The following is a 13,534-nucleotide window of genomic DNA, read 5'->3' as shown; positions in this document are numbered from 1 at the left end:
TTATTCAGATTAGTTACTAAAAGCCATCTTTATTCTACACTTCGGCAGCTAAGCTTAAATTAAGCTTAAGTGTATTTTGTCTCACGTAATAATTGAAATCGACTGCAGTTTTCAGCTCTGATTTGATTAGATGTGTGGTGCTCCTGTTTCGAACATCCTGTCCAATTGTATGAGCAGTACTACTTGATATTCTTAGAACAAAGCTAGCTGGTTTTTCTAAATTTATGACATTAACATGACTTGATTTTAAACCCATTTCTGACAAGCATTTTGTTCTATAAAGACTGCATATTGTAATGCACAACAAAACTCATCAATCATGGCAAAATCAAATGTTTAGAGTAACAATTTTTACATTATGCTAAAATAAGAGAGAAAAATGCTCGAAGAGAAAAATAATACACGAGCTGGGAGACTGTTTAAAATTAGGGGCAAATATGGGAGATCCTGGGAAATACAGGAGGGTTGGCAAACCTAAATATTACCCAAGAACATCCTAAAGGAGGTTCAAATATGATTTATTATATTTAAGAATTTGTTCGCTGAGTTAGCTCTGTGGTAGCACGTCTGCCTTCAGACTAGCTGGCTTGGGTTTGATCCCCTGTGAGGTCAGAGATTTTTGTGTAAAATTTCTACCTCAGGACTAGAAGGGATGGAGGTTCACAACTTCTAATCACTAGATTGTACACCATTATGCCTGGGTTAAGGGGAGTTGGTCATTATTGCATGCAAAATAATGGTAAAAATAGCCTATCTTCTAGCAGTCATAAATATAATAGTCTACTATTTATCAGTGGTCTTTCATTTTTGTTAGCTATGTGTGTATACATATTAAGCTTTAAAATGAAAAAGAATGGTGACTCTAGAGTAAATCTGTATCCTTAAATTAATTTTTTTAATTAAGCACAATTTTTTTTTTATAAATTCACTACATGTCTGTGATTAGGTACACTCTATTCACTTATTATAACACATATTGAATTGAAAATTTGACCACTTACTGCTAATAGATACTAAAACATACCCTACTAAAATTATTCATATATCTGTAATATTATGGGCATAGGGCTTATAGTAATCATCACTGTCAATAAATTTAAAAAAAATTGGAGATTAGTATAAGCCCTATGCCCATAATATTACAGATATTTTAACAATTTTAGTAGGGTATGTTTTAGTATCTGTTAGCAGTAAGTGGCCAAAATTTTAATTCAATGTGTGCTATGATAAGTGAATAGTGTGTACCTAATCACAGATATGTAGTGAATTTATATAAAACATGTTTAAATTCAAAAATTAATTTAAGGGTAAGATTTACACTAGATTAACCATTCTTTTATCATTTTAAAGTTTAATGTGTATACATATATCACTAAAAAATGAAATAGCTGTGATAAATAGTATTACATTTATGACTGCTTGAAGATAGGCTATTTTTACCATTACTTTGCATGCCATAACGTCCAATTCCCCTTAAATTCCAAATCTCTCCACAGTGCATATGAAGAGAAGGTATATGTCACTATTGATAGTGATTCATCTGTCGGACAAGGAGATTAAGCCTGGTACTGGGTTTTCCCTTCTCTCTTTCGTATCTTCATCATCATCATCATCATCATCATCATCATCATCATTCATTCCCTACACTACACTATACTTACACGTACACATATACTCACACTAGTACACGAATAACTCTCCACAAATACACATCATGCACAGCATAGCCTGCCAAAGTGGTATTCTACTTGAAAATGGTTCACAATCCTACCATCTATCCATAATATGTGGAGTCCGAATGATGCAAGTGATGTGGGTAGGCATGGATGCACACAAATTTAAGAATTCTATGAAATCTAACATTAAACAAACAAAAATTCAAGGACAGAATGAAAGAATGAGCTAAAGATAGATCATGGGAAAGTTCATTCCAGAAACCAAATCTAATTCCGGAAGAACCAAAAAATCAGCTATTGCAACTTCTTGCCTGCTAACTGGCCATGACTGCGTGGCAAAGTATCTACATAAGATTGGCATTCTGAAGTCACCAAAATGTGTACTTTGCAGCAAGGATGTATACTTGGACAAAGACCATCTAGCTGTCTACAATATCCTCTCAAGCAAATCAAGACATTATCGAAAAGTATTGAACTGCAAGATGGTAAATGGCTTCATTGCCAACTAACCGAGCGTTGGAAAGTAACAGCATTATTTAAGAACTGGACAGAAAAAATGCTCATATTCAACTAAAACTCTTTTATGACGAGAAAACTTCATCACACTACCAATGCCACAACAATAATCATCATAATCATCTACTTTGATTCTATTCTTTTTCTCTTTCTGTTTTCAATCTTGTGAGGATTTTCACCAAAATTAGACATGCACAAGGAGCAGGACTGCATGAGATCTTTTAACTCAAGGCTGGGCACGTTCCATGATTCTGTTTACTTTAATGAGCAATACTTCCGAGCACTGTGATGCATTCATACTGTACGTCACTCACTGTCACTGCAGTAGGATGGAGAACTTTAAAGATGCACCACCTGAGAAACTGTATGTCAGACAAAAACCTGAATTATATTTTGAGACTGAACATGTCTAATTCATTTGTTCCAAACTTTGAACGATTTCTGCAAATGAAACGACCTCATAAGTCTCGGAAAACAACCACATAGTTATTTTGGTTGAGTTTCAAATAGTTTTGTTTCAATAGAAAATATTTATTGATTTCATATAGAAGTACGGTTTTATTACAATAGTTTATTCATCCAAAAGAAAAGTGTAAAAGAGTGTTTATCATTAATTTTCTTTTTGTGTTTCTGATTGAAATCCTTTATTACATTTTATGCATATAGATTGTTTAAATAAGCCTAATGGTTTGTGTATATGTGTGTGTGTGGATAGAGCGAAGTTTATTGCATTAAGAGGGTTAGGTACAGCTTACAGCAGTAAAATTTTGGAAATATTGAACATTTTTTCCTCCATTACTGTATCTTGTCAATAATGAAAATTAGTACGGTATGTGTAAAACACTGTCCTTCTGCTATATGAAAATATTATTTTTACAATTAAAAAAAAAATTATTTACATTTTTTCTTTTCAAAATTCAGTTTACTCTGCAGTGACGAAGCGTTTCCCACATAACTCAAGAACTATCCAACATTCTGTAATGAAATTTGTTGTGTGTATTTATGCATGCCATATCTACAATGTAATGCAAGATCACCTCTCCATTTTTCATAGATTGTCTGATAAAAAATAAATTAATTAAAAAATGGTCAAATATCAGTATTTTATTCTAACACAAAAAAAATATATATATATAGATATTATTTATTAAGGAATGTAGTTGAAAGAGCATGATATTGTAAACATGAGTTTCAGCAATAAAATAAAAGAGAGAGAACATGAAAACGTTTACAAGTTTATGAGTTATGAGGGCAATGTTTCATCACTGCAGAGTGAATTACCACCGTTATGAATTTTGAAAAAAAAAAATATATATATATATATATATATATATAATTTTTTTAAATTTTAAAAATATTTTTTCATGTACCAGAAGAACAGTGTTTTACACATACCAACTTTCATTATTGTACAAGATACAGTAATGGAGGAAAAAAATGTTGAATATTTACGAAACTTTTACTGCTGTAAGTTATATCCAACCCCTTAAATCAAGGATGGGCATTGTGCCTCATTTGAGAATTGGTGCCTCACTGACCTTCACAGAGCTTATCGCTCTGAGTGACATCATATTCACAGTCCCTGTTCCTCCCTTACGTAGCTCCTAGGCATGGGCAGGTTCTATATCAGTTTCATAAGCAATATCAGTGGTGGCATAATGGCATTATCAAAGCAGTGTGTACGCGTTAGAAAACGATTATTTCATGAGAAATGGGAGGAAGAGTTTTTTGCTGTTTAGAAGGGGAGAACATACGATGTATGTTATGCTCGAAAATCCTATTAGGCATTAATACATTTAATATACAACGACATTACTCCTTATGTCATAAAGAACATGCTGAATTAGAAGTTAAGACAAGTTAAATGTTATTTTTTCGTACTAGTCCAAAGAAAATTTATGATCTTAACATTTGGATAGTAGGCTATACTAAATACGACATTATACCTTAAACACGCTGCATTAAAAGGTACGAGGAATTAAATGTTGTTTGTACGTATTATTTCCAAAAGAAATTTATTTAAAAAATATCAAATGTGCGTAGAAAACGAAATATGATTTTCTTAAATTATTTTAGGTCGAGAACGTGAAAATCTATTAAGTAATCTTGATAAACCCCAGAATATTCAAGAAAATGAACGTAGACAACGTGATGGAATATTATTGGCTAGTTACGCAATTTCTCGCCTGTGATTTAAGTCAATTCAATGATGGAGAAATAGTAAAGAGGTTTATGATTAAAGCTGCCGAATTAATTTGCCAAATTGAATAAAAGTTTTCGAGTCTCTCACGTTAACCAAGTGCTTTCCTAATAATTCGCCACTGACCACCTTAGCGATTACGATAAGGTGACGCAGGTCACAGCAATTTATATTTCCCATCCTACTCTGCAGTCTCCTCTCCTAGTAAACAAACTATTTCAAATCGAGTGCCTCACGTAACCGAAAATTGTGCCCATGTATGCCTTAAATTAATAAGAGTGTTATGAAGTCTGTACTTACAATGGAGTGATGTAATATCCTTATAAACTATTATGTACTGACAGACTGAATGAATAAAACAACCGTGGCTCTTGTTATATTAATGCAGGGAAGGTAGCTGTAATGCGAGTCCGCCACTGCATGAGCGTTCTGCTCCGGCTTGCAATTGAAGAGCGAGAGCAGCTCTGGCCGGCTAAATGGAGCCGCTCTCATGCCCGGCGCTGTTTTAACTGAAAGTCGTTTCGACATCATGCTGCACTAGAGAAATAAAATACATAAAAACCAGTTTTAGGATTGCTAGATTTGTTTTCATTAAAAAAAAAAAGAAAGAAAGGTTTGCATAAAAAATAAGGAAGATGTATATGAAGTTCCCAGAGATTTAGTAGCATATACTTGATTATTTATTGTTTAAGGTGTAAAGTCATTACCATTCCTAACAAGCCATTAGGTCTACTTCTTTTTAAACACAAACACAAAATAAATGTGTGTATATAGGCTAATAGATTCCATGTTGAAAATAATTATATTGCGGGGAAAAAACGTAGATGGCTCTCAAATTATGGAAGATTTATTTTAAGGTAAAAAAGTAAGAAAACGGGAAAACGTACAATCTGGCAAACATAACTAGTTTTCTGTATTCGATTTTCAGAGGGAAATTAAGTGAGTCGTTTTGAGATGCGGGAACACATTAACACAATTCATTACCGAAACATATAACTTTGTATTACTATTATTTTATTAAATTTATATGTATGAATAAATTAGTATATTTTCAGATTTGATATATAGTTCAACAGTGCCTAATTTCTGTCCTTACCTGATTCAGGGATCTTGAAGGTCTGTTCTATATCTTACAAAATGCTACTGACCTTTTCAAAATTGTTCTGGTCTTCTCAGACCTGGATAGCCTCGTGGTGATTGGAGGCTAACTGTAGGACATGATCTTCATTCATCTTGTGTTTATGATCTTATCATTTTTGCTTAATTTTCTTTAATTGTTTGTAGCTCTTCTATGTCCAGTGTAGCTATATATTTGATTACAAATAATAACAAACTATTATTATCCACAAGAATTTTTTGAACACACAGTAGACATTTCATCATCTGAAGCCAGCCACACATATGGTGGTCCAGAAAATACCTACCAATCAAAATTAATGTACGATTATGCAGAAATGAAAAGATTTAGAGAGAAATTACAAATGCACATTTACTAATATCTCATGTAGAGGAAAATATTTTCAAAGTGTCTTCCTGCTACTTATTGTATACAACACAGTTTGATTGCAAAATTGAAGGTTATTTTTCGAAGAAGTTGTGGTGAAATTACATAAATTTCTTCTTGAATTGCACGTTTTATATGATTAATATTGTTGCTGATCGATCCCAGTGCACTCTGTCTTTAAGATATATCCACACAGGAAGTAGTCACAAGGATTGAGATCTGGGGCATAGCTGACCAGTCCACACCATCTCCGAACTGGCAGGCAGAGTGTGAAGCAAGAACACTATTGCCAAAATGCTCATTCATTAGTATCTGTGCGGTGTGGCTGGGTGTCATCCTGCATCAACAAATGGTACTCCATTTTCTCACCAGAGATAATATGATACAGAAAAGAAATAATCTCGTTTTCCAGTATTGCGTCGTAACACTGAGAATTGACCATTCCTTCAGTGAAATTTTGTTTGAAATTATCTTCGGACTTTCATTTGATCTGTAATACTCTGTAATGTTGTTCAGGATATTAAGTGTCATTTCGTCAATGATCAAGAATCACGAATTATACACAGTTCTGTCATCTAGAACAAAATAGGGCAACCTAATGAACACATTGTACAAGTTTCATCTCATATATTTTGGTTCTGGAGGTTCATAATCCACAGTTAATTCCCGACTTACCACGCAAATCATCTGTAGTTGCATTTAGACTGGCAACAGGTCATGACTCTTTGGCCAAACACCTGCATAGAATTGGAATATATCAGTCTCCTAACTGCCCATTGTGCAACTCAAACCAAGAAATGGATTCGGAACAGCTCAAAATCTGTGCTTCAGTGGCTGATCATGACAATATCTTTGAAAAATATTGGAGTGCAAGAGGTCAAATGACTTTATTGTCAAACGTTTGGCATTAGAAAACAACAACTTTTTGAACATGGTAGATATTTTTTGGACCACTCAGTAGATAATGTACATGAAACAAGAGTAATTTTGGTTGGTCTCCAATTCCTTCGGGTGTGATTAACATCTGTGACATTCATTCCTTGAGTCTGCTAAAACAACAGTTTTGAATGTTATTTTGAGGTGGGAAATGTCTAAGGTACTGTTGAAGACTCTAATCTTGGAACCTGACAGAAATGCAATGCGACCCTACAGTTGGCAATAGTGACCCCTATTAGTAATGCTAGCCTGCTACCAGCTGTGTTCTGTTCCTACCTCATAGCAAGTCCCATGTCAGTGTCACATTCAGATGTGGTGTTACTGTTTTCACCACCCCGACTGCCATCACTGTCATCAGTATTACTAATGTTATCAGTTATCACTATCACTATCACTGTCGTAAGCCCCCTTAAATTTATAATAATTAGGCTTGTAATGTTGGGGGCCTATAGGATTTTCAAGTTGGCTATTTGTTCACCAGTCATTACTCTAGCATGTGTAAACAGCGTACCTGCTGAATAATAATGCCTGAGGCTGAATGTTTTCAGGCGCATATTTTCGCAGCGGAATTTGATGAGTATTTTGAAGTGAATGACGGGAATATTATATGTAAATTATGTAATACAAATATACGAGGTTACAAGTGATATTATATTCAGAGACATTGTAGCACAAGAAAATCAAGGCAAAAACTCAAACCCACGAATAATTCTACAGTATGATAGTTCTTCTGCACATAACGAAAGGTGCGTAAAAATATATCTTTGTAATGCCATGTAGCGTATATTTACTTTCAGACCTGTCCAGTTTTGTTTATATGCACCTTGTTATTCGTGTAATTCGCAAAACCAAGTCAATGTCCTCGTACTAGCTCACATACCCGGCCTATGCTGCAGTCAATTTGTACAATCTGTCCCCAATATTACAAGCCTAATAATAATTTCATTAATTACAAATGATAGTTCATCTTTTTCCAGTATTGTTTATCTATATTTTCAATGTGTGCACGGAATCCTTCTCAGTCTTCATTTGTCACAAGAGGAAGTGCAGTTTTTGTCACTTGCATTAATTTCTGTAAATTTAAATCAATGACATTATTGTCCCTGACAATACATTTCACTTTAGTTCAAGCCAATTCAATTGGAATCAACTCGCACATGTAAGACGGCAATCTAAGAACTTTGTGGTTATCTTGTTCCAAAATGTTGTCAACTTTGTCATTTTTTTGCTTTAGCTTCAGAGATAGAATAAGGTTGTAGAGGTCGTTCTTTCTCATACTTTCATCACAGTTCACTTCTTTCTTGCGAAGCCAAGAGATCATGTCTGTCTTTACTGCATATGCAGATGGCAGTTTGTCGATCTGGAGACAGTGATACGGAGCACAGTAACTGATTGAGGAGGAAGATTGAATATCAACTTTTGTATTACTCATCTTTCAAAATTTTCGACTTTCATCTGACCGTGGTAATCTCCCGGCTTTATATACAAGTTCTGCATTAGGAAGGAAGCCATTAATTCTTCCTACATGTACCATGATCAATCTTTGTTCAGAGTTTACATTCGTGTGGACATTTACACTCTCATTTTGCCAACATTTTCGAAATATCATATTGCTATTCACCCAGGTCTCGTTTATATAAAAAACTGAATGTCCCTTGCTCCGGAATTAATTTATTTGCCCCAGCTATATCGATCTCCAGTCTACAATGGGTGAAATTATTTTCAGAATGTCTTGTAATATTGAACATGTGCAATGATAGTACACAAGCTTCAGTACGTTATCTGTTGTTTTTTATTCCCCGCTTAGCCTCGCTTCATCATTGCGCAAGTTCCACGATTGGAGTCTTCAAAGTAGAATTCATTAACCCATTGACATGGTAGCTGGAGATAATGATGGGCAGGGTTGCTTTTTATATGCGGCATAGATTGTAAATTTTGTCTGAAGCTTTGTTATTAAAGAACAAAGCTTTTCTACATGTAATAAATTTATTAAACGGAGTCCCCAGCTTCATTTCCTAAGGATTTGTATCGCCATTAAGAATCTATCGCCCCTAGAGTCGACGGGAATTCAGAAGGCGGTAGTCTGCTAGCGTTTGCGTCGAGAGAGACAGAGAGAGCAATGCAGCGTAGAACATTGCCACATCGTAATTCATACACACGTGCAATACAAATAGTGCAGGAGAGAATTTAAATTATCAAAAGACAATAACGACCTTAGCCGTTGATTACTGTAAGCATGACACCAAACAAACCCTCTTTCCTTCACTAACAGTAGACCTATTCTTTGCACGGTTCTCAATCCCACACCACATGCTTCTGCAGTCGTTTCTTGCGCGTTGGCAACATTGCAGTCAGCATCAAGATGGCCGGCAGTGTTCTGCTCGTCAACATTTTTTAAATAATTATACGCCTTAAACACTCTTTTCCGTGCCTACCTGTGCAATACTTTTCTTTTTACAGTCTCTTCTTCCATTTATTTATCTCACACACATACAATAAATGTTAGTTTTACTTATTCAATGTATTGAAACACTCACATGTGAAGAAATGAACTCGGGAAGTACTTGTTATAGACTGATTCTGATTGGTTCTACTGTACAAGTTTGTGACGTCACATACCAGAAATGCTACGGCGCATATAGTAGCTGACCGCCTTTCGAAATGCCGTCTAGTCTAGCTGCATTTCAAACCACAATCCTTGGACCTAATGGTAAGCATAATAGTCACTGACGACATTGATTTGTGTGAGAATAAATTTTATGTTATGTATGAGATGAGGACTACAGTTAAGTTTCAGGAGGACTTTGCTAGTTATGAAGCCAATGAACCATTTGTTCAAAACCTCATAATGAACTTAGATGGGTTGTTAGGAATTTTTAAAGGTTCTTTAACTACAAGCAAGTATTCTAACTGCTGAGGTTACTAGTCACATGGAGAAAGTTGTATTCAAATCCACGTTTAACAGGGTGAGTTTGATATACTCAGACTGATTATTATGTATTAACACTCTTTAAAAGTAGAAGAAGAGTTTGGGTATCCCACCATATGTCTTCAATGTTTAGAACTGCATCTTCAGGGCATTTAGAACGACCTGAAGGATGACCTATTCTGTCAGGTTCATTATGTCTGGCTACCCCAAGAAACTGGTCCAGGGCTTTAAGTTCCAGTACACAGTGAAATACCCATATGTCTGCTTTTGAACACAATTACCATGAAAGCTTAAAATCTTACACTTATAAGATTATTTTGTATGCAGAAGTGTCATGTCATTTTTATTATATAACTGAATGGTTTGAAATTTGCAGCCATATTAAGTTTGTAAGATGGTTGTGGGAAGGGGAACATTTTCATTGCAGATGACAAGTTAGTGAAATAAAGGATTCTGAATATTTTGTAACGTTGCAGTTGGGAGGTCTTGTGTTTGATAAGGAAGTTCGTGCACTACATCGTGGTCTATACATGACAAGTTTGCCTGTCTGACACAGATGGTAACTGTTCTCAACCTGGAGAGGGTAACTGAAATATCAGATATTGGGGTAATAATTCTGGACCTCTCACTTGGAGACTCAAGCCTACTGAAGTTCGTCAGATAATGGCTCTTAGGCAAGTCAATTGAGGCAGGGTTCTTTTTATTCTGATATTTTTGTCATAAATAAGAATTGCTTGTTGAATTTCTACCAGTATTCTTGCTTGTTAATAGTGAAGTGTACTGTTGAATAAATCCATATCTATCTAATTTAACATATAAAAAGCAATCAAAATGCAAACATATTTATAACTTGTCGAATACCGTCAATTACATTCCAAACAGTAACTAGTGAACAGGTCAGTGTTAACCCAGACAGCATCCCAAACTATTACATTACAAAAGTGACCATCATTCCCGGGGTCGCTAACCAGGAGCTGCTTGACAGGCCAACCTGCATAGTCAGGAGGCCCTTGCCCTTCACGAGATTTCATGGCTAATTCTTAATTCTTCTTAATTCTTAACTTTTTAATATGTGCGTCTGGGTAGTTGACTCCTGATAATTCATATGCGGCTAATTTGCTTCGCAGTCATTTTTTTGTGGGGGGAGGAGGAGAAACTAACGTCATTTCCGTTTTTACTTCGTTTATGCTTTCTTCCTCCTCCTCAAGAAATTTTCGGTCTAAAATCAGAAAAAATGAACAATCCACTGAGGAAGGAAAAAAAAAAAAAGACGACAGAGTATTTTTGTTAAGCTAAGGTGTCTTATGACATTTTTTAAAACCTGTATTTCTTGTTTTAAGATTCTGTCACACTGTAGTACTGTATAGTTATAATTAGGGCTCGGAAGTTGATGAAATATCATCTTTCTTTCTGAGACATCACAGACAATGCAGAATGCAATACAAACACGTTCACTTCAACACGACCAATATAGCCTACTTTTATTTTTCAGTCTTTTATTGTCTATTGGTCATTTTTTAGGAAATGTTCCACTTTTGTTGCATTTTTTGCCCTTTTCTCCTTATGAACGGATTTTTTTTATGCTGTAGTTGTAGTCGATATTCAAGAACCTACTGCAGATTGCTCATGCAATTCAATTGCGTCTTACAGGAATTTTCCTTATGGTTTCCGATCACGTGTGTTACGTGCTTCCCCCATTCAACAAAACAGAACAAATACTGCAGCCACAGTGCTTGCAGGCAGCATATTGTATCACACAAGTGAAGATGTAAAAATTCCGAAAGTAAAATAAAGCAAAGTTTTTTGCTACAGTTAGTGACTGACTTTGGTGACAATGTATTTTCCATAGATGAAAGTATACTATTTTTTTATATTTTACCGTTATAATCATGGTAATTTTTCTAAATTTTAATGTCATATTTTCAGAAATATAGTGTCATTTTATAGGCCATTTTTCTGTAATTTTTAAGTCATCAACTTCCGAGCCCAAGTTACAATGTTTCAAAGTGTTTTGCACTGTTCCACATTTTGCACTTCATTTTGAAGCGTATTTTAGTAACTGAACCTGTCAGAGTAACTTTTACTGGATTTCAGATAATAATAAAATATTTTGAGGACAATTCGCGATTTCCGATATTTCACGGAAGTTCATGCACTAATTATTGCGAATTATCGAAAGTCGACTGTATATGAAAGCATATGAAAGAACTGTCGAAATTAGCATTTGTCACTTGATTGCAAGGTTTTTCTTCATTTTTTGGTTATACCAAAATAGCATCAGGCCAGAGAAAGCAATTTGTGTGTTCTGATGAGAGAAAACCCCTTACTACAGTGCTGTGAGGGTTTAGACGAAAGTATGGAAAAGCTGTGCGTAGCAAACCATCAATTTGTACTTGGTATGAGGGCTGTGTATGTAAATACAAACAAACCACTCATAAGTGAAGAACATAATAAAGTCATTTATGTGAAGCTCTCAGAAGCATCTTAGACGTATCATTTTATGACATGCCAAAGAACAGGTATTACATTGAATGTAGAGGTTGTATGAAATCTGTTGTTATGAAGCCACTGAATTTCTCTTAAAATGGGATTTAGTGAAAGAATGTGTATGTCCACACTCTGTCAACAACACTGAAGAAGTTGAAGACACAAAATAACCTTCTGAGTCCTCAGAGTAAAGTATACTATACTATATTTCATACGTGATGATTATGAACCGTCGATGCAGCTCAGTCCTGCTGATCCAGAGCTGCGCTCGGGCTTGGGTCGGATCCCCTGTTTGGTGTCAATGATTGGTTTCTTCCGATGTTTTCCCCAGCCGTGAGACTGATGCCAGATGGTCTATGGCGAGTCCTTGGCCTCACTTCATTTCACCCCCATTTGGTCTGAGTACCTGGTTGGGTTTTTCCGAGGTTTCCCCAACCATAAGACAAATGCCAGGTAATCTTTTGGCGAATTCTCAGGTCTCACCTCATCTCACTACATCTCGCCAAAAAATTGTAAAAAATTGTAGAAAATTGCAAAATTGTAAAAATTGTAATTATAATCTTGTAAAATTTTGACTTGTTCCACATCTTAAAGCTTCATTGCTAATGTAAGATCTATGGAATATAATAAATGAAATAAAAAAAAAGAAATGAAATAAGATGTATGTGTAGAGACCCGAAGTACAGTATAATATACCTGCATTTGTGCCCTAACTGTAACTTGCAGAATTTTGCCTCATGTCAGTGACTTTTTTTTGAAGTGTAGAATTATAGTGAACTTTAAAAATAAAACGACAAATGTCTCAGGACTCAGGAGGTTAAAGATACATGGATTAAAATTGATAATGAAATATTCTGCAATGGGTAGCAAGAAATTGAATATCAGTATGATGAGATGTGGGTTACAGTAGAACCCCGTTTATCCGAAACAATGGGGGCAGAGGTGATTTCGGATAAGCAGTTTTTCAGATAAACTGTAAATTCCAAAAATTCCACTTTTCTATGAAAAAAAAAATATGATTAAAAATGTCTCTATGTTATCCAGATAATATAAAAATTGATCACCTACACCTTACAGTAACAAGATCTACTTAAAGTAATCAGATATTTTGGGCTGAGTTTTAATTTCGCAATGTTTCTTTGCTCTACTGCTTTATTAGTAAAACTTCTGCTGGTGATGATTCTTCACTTACCTCTACAAACGTAACACAGTCTGTATCAGAGGATTTCACCATTTTTTCATTCTTCTCACAGCCTCAAGTTTTTCTTTAACTGTAGTCTCTACAC

The 13,534-nt window shown here is 35.0% G+C and overlaps 1 pseudogene; it reads left to right on the top strand.

Annotated features, from left to right (window-relative positions):
• LOC138696341 (conserved oligomeric Golgi complex subunit 4-like) overlaps positions 1 to 13,534 on the top strand; it is a 77,047-nt pseudogene that overhangs the window by 62,237 nt on the left and 1,276 nt on the right.

This window comes from Periplaneta americana, chromosome 3, assembly GCF_040183065.1.
Source record: "Periplaneta americana isolate PAMFEO1 chromosome 3, P.americana_PAMFEO1_priV1, whole genome shotgun sequence".
NCBI lineage: Eukaryota > Metazoa > Arthropoda > Insecta > Blattodea > Blattidae > Periplaneta > Periplaneta americana.
The sequence above is the reverse complement of the archived record's forward strand: the minus strand, read 5'-3'. Positions and strand labels throughout refer to the sequence as shown.